The 4,323-nt window shown below is 36.5% G+C and overlaps 1 pseudogene; it reads right to left on the bottom strand.

Annotated features, from left to right (window-relative positions):
• Window positions 1–855: 855 nt before the first annotated feature.
• LOC119522275 lies at window positions 856–2,665 on the bottom strand (annotated as a pseudogene).
• Window positions 2,666–4,323: the final 1,658 nt, after the last annotated feature.

A 4,323-nucleotide genomic window follows, 5' to 3' on the forward strand; every position in this document is an offset into this window, starting at 1 on the left:
ATCTTTTATATAGAACAGCATTTTTTACTACAAACTAAGTATGAAAACTGAAACTGTTCACTGTCAGCAAAAATAATGCATGTAACACTTTTAAAAGGAAGGAAAAATACCTTTACAGAAGGCATTATCTTTCTCCTGATCCAATTTTCTTACCTTTGGTCAACTGTTTAGATTTAGTGTAAGATAAGAACAACCAGAAAAAAAGGAAAATTTACTCTTTTTAAGTTTGCATATTATAATCTCTATTCTTAGACCTAACTTTCTCCAACTCTTTTCCTAAAAAAAATCTGCCTCATATTAGGTCAATACAATATATTTATCTCTTCTGTATTTCGTTTTGGCATTTTCCATTGCACACTGTAACATTTTGTGAAACTATTAATGAAATAATCTAATATTTGTTACTAAAGGGACATTTCTTATTTTACCTTCTCTTCATTTATTTTTTATTAAATAAGAGTTTTAGAACCCAAATTACATTCCTGGGTAAAATTTAATTCTGTTACATAAAACAGTGGTGTCAACTTTTACTATTTACAGTAAAGAAAAAAGCATCAAAAAAAAGAAAATGATTGAAATTATTGTACTGTGTGTAAATTTGTCTTACTCCCACTCCCTCCTTCTAAAATACTATTATTTTTTTATTCCCCCTTTTCCTTTTTAAAAATTATTTTCCTGTTCTTGTATCCTGTATTTATTTTTAAACAGGACATAATCAAATATCAGCAATGAAACATGACATTTGGTAAAGTATAATTTTTTTTTCTTTTTAAAATTTCTTATTCTCACCATTTTCTCCAACATTTGTGTTCTTCAGAGTTTGGAGCTTTGTTTAGTGAAATCAGGAATTTCAGCTTATACAACAGGAACATCAGGAGTGCTCTCAGCATCTTTCTGGGAAATATCTTGAGCTTGGTTAGCTTGCAGAATAAGGATGGCTTCAACAAACTTGGCATGGAGATACACAGGATATTTGAGCATATAAAGAATTTTAGCACTGTTCATATCCAACAGCATGCCAGAGATTTCTCCAGCCAGAGTTTGGGGAATGGATTGAAACAAATTAACCAGTTTTTCACCCAAGGTCTTCTGAGCAACAGCTGATGCCAATACAGACACATTCAGTAAGTATATTATGACCTTGCATACAAACAGGAATAGGATTCTTAGTGGAAGATGGTGGTTGCATTTTAATTTTCAGATGCTTGTGATTACCTGCAACATCAGCAACTTTTTTTGTATTGTTGACTTGGACAAGTTCCTGAGGCAGAAGTTTTAGTATAAATAACCATGGTCTGGGTTGTTGTAGTGGCAATCTGACAGGTTGACTTGATTTCTGGAACCTGTGATGGTCTGAAGGTGCTAAATGATGGTTCAGGTGCCACTGCTGCAGGGTGGACAAAACAACATACATTCTGTAATAGAGGTTTGGCCCTGACCACAGACATGTGAAGATGTGCATTGAGATGTTGAGACTTGGCATTAAGTTACTTGATGATGATGTTGCCCCATGTGACAGGTGAGTTTAGGATTAGTTCCAGTTCTCATAGTAAACATTCTGCATATAGTTCTTGGCAAGGAGAGCCTGGCATTCCTCCTTGCTTTGTGCTACAGCCACATACAGTGGTTTAGTGATCACAATTCTTCCATTCATTTCTGTGATGGCTTTATTAGCTTCATAAGGAGATATAAAGCAAACAAAGCCAAATCTTTTTCTGTGGCCAGCCTCCATCATGACCCTGGCACTAGAGATTGTGCCAAAAAGGAAGAATTATCTTCTCAGTCATGTATCGTCAATATCAACTTCAAGATTTTTTACATAAAGGTTAGCACCCTTGCACTTGGTGAGCCCACCCTGATTTATTTGCTCAAATTTGTGTTTTAATTGAGATTCTTCCTCTCCTTTTTTTCTGTGCTCTACCAACATACACTTTACTGCTATTGAGAACTTTTCCATTCATTCCTTCAATGGCTTTTTGGGCATCTTCAAAATTCTCAAAACTCACAAATCCAAAGCCTTTGGATTTTCCACTTTCATCAATTATAACTTTACACTTAAAACCAAACTCGTCAAAAACCTCTTTAAGGCATTCATCATCTACATCATCTCCAAAATTCTTAAACATTGGTTAATGGTTTTGCTTTAGTTCTGAACTCTGCTTCCCTGTCTTTGCAAGGCTTAAACTGCGCAAGAAAAACTCAGCTATCTTTCAGCAGGACCTGGCTCATCTTTGCAATAAATCTTCTAGTAGCCTCTGATTTCTCAAAATGCACAAACCCGAAGCCTTTTGACCCATTTTCATTGGTTACCACTTTGCAGGAAAGAATGTTTTCAAAGAGAGAAAATGTATCATAAAGGACCTTATTAAAAATAGATTTAGCAGGGTTTTTGATGAATATGTTGCCTACCCCACTTTTACATAGTGATGGGTCACGCACAGACCATATAATACCAGTGGCTTGCCATTAATACTCTCAAAATTCATGGCATCCAGATCCCCTCACTATCAGCCTGCAGCAAGAAATTCACATAAGCATAGCCCAGGGATTGGGACGTGACCAGGTTGCGGCAGCCCCGAATGGACCAGATAGGCCCTGCCAGGCTGAATTTCTCATACAGCATTGCCTCGTTCACTTCAGGGTGCAGGTCTTCCACATAAAAGGAAGAAATTTTGAAGAAAGGAAACAAATCTTTCATCTTGAGGGAGATCTTGAGCAAGATCACAACCAGGCCTCAGGCTTCACCTACTTTCAGTGGGGGACATAGTGGATCGGGGATAGAGGAGGAAAGGGGTGTGGGCTGCCTTTTATAGCATGATGAGGCTGGGGCAACAGTGAAGTTCCTTGGCTTGGCCATCATAGGCACCAGGGCAGCAGCCCTGACTGCTCAGGGGACTGCTTGGAAGCAAGAGAAAGGATACTAAGTCCCTAGACAGCGAAAAGTAGAGGCGTCAACGGTCCTTCCATTCCCTCCCCTCCCCTCCCTTCCCTTCACTTCCTTTCCCTTCTGTGTGTTTGAGTGTATTTTATCTTTAAGGAAATTATTTTTGGGATGTGGAAGGGAGTGCTATATTTACAAAACATTCACTGGGTGTGTGGACTTACTGTAGTAACAGCTTAGAGAGGAACACTTTAAAAATTATTTTAAAAATTGGTGTGTTCAACTGTAATCAAATGAATAGCACAGTTCATGGTTTCCTATAACAGTGTGAAATTATTTTAGGCATAGTACTGCTTATCTGTTGTATTAAAATTTACTTTATAAGTAAGCCAACAGCTTAAACCTTAACTTTACTTGTATGTTTGAGATAGGATAATTTAAGGGCCAATAAAAGTTTCAAGAAATGAAAGATCAATAGGAAAGTGTCACATTTTGAGAAAAATAAAACATCAGTGTGATTACTGGTCTGCCTTGAATTGACCTATGGAAACTTACAAATGTATTTTTACTTTTTTACACTTAAAGATATAGTAATGATAGGAAACTAAGGAGACCTGAGATGACTTCTCCAAGCTACCCATTGTCCATCCTGTTTGGGAGAGACCTGTACAATATATTTCAAAGGGGAAGGGACCTTTTACCAAAATTTTAGGAAAACAACAATTCCCTAACAATTCATTACAGGCTTAAAAAAGAATTATATTCTCTGGTTGCTTCCAGAAATAACCTCCAAGTGGCAAAACAGAGGGCCCTTGTTGTTATGTTGTTGTTTGTTGCTGTATAGCTCTTTGTATTTTATTTTATTCTAAAAACTGTAAGTAAAGGGATTTTTGCAATTCGCCATTGGCTTAACACAAAGCAGAACAGTAAACAAACAATAGCTAACAATTATTGAGTTAATTGATTGTATTAATTCATTTAATCCACACAAAAGCCTTATGAAGTGGGTACTTTCATTGTATTTTATAGAGGAAGAAACTGAGAAGCAGGAGTGTTAAGTAACTTGACTGTAATTGTACAGCTAGTAAGTGTCAAAACTAGGATGTGAACCTAGGCAGGCTAGCTGTAACAATCACATATTTTGTGGTCTCCTCCACTGCCTTCCTTTGACAGGGAAAATTTTTGTTTTACTCAATATATGGCCCTTCACAGTGCATTTTTAATTATTTTAACCTCTGTTGGACCTGAAACAACATTACCTCAGATAATGAAATAAATTTAAGGTATTAAGACAAATGTGCAATGTTCATTAACAATGCCAGTATTTGGCACTGTCTAGAACTTTGGAATTGTCTTGAAATATCTCTATTGTATATGGTTGAGCAGATTAGTCACTCCTATGTTATTGGACCATTGTTAAGATCAGATTGTTTTGTTTGTTA

This window comes from Choloepus didactylus, chromosome X, assembly GCF_015220235.1.
Source record: "Choloepus didactylus isolate mChoDid1 chromosome X, mChoDid1.pri, whole genome shotgun sequence".
Lineage (NCBI taxonomy): Eukaryota > Metazoa > Chordata > Mammalia > Pilosa > Megalonychidae > Choloepus > Choloepus didactylus.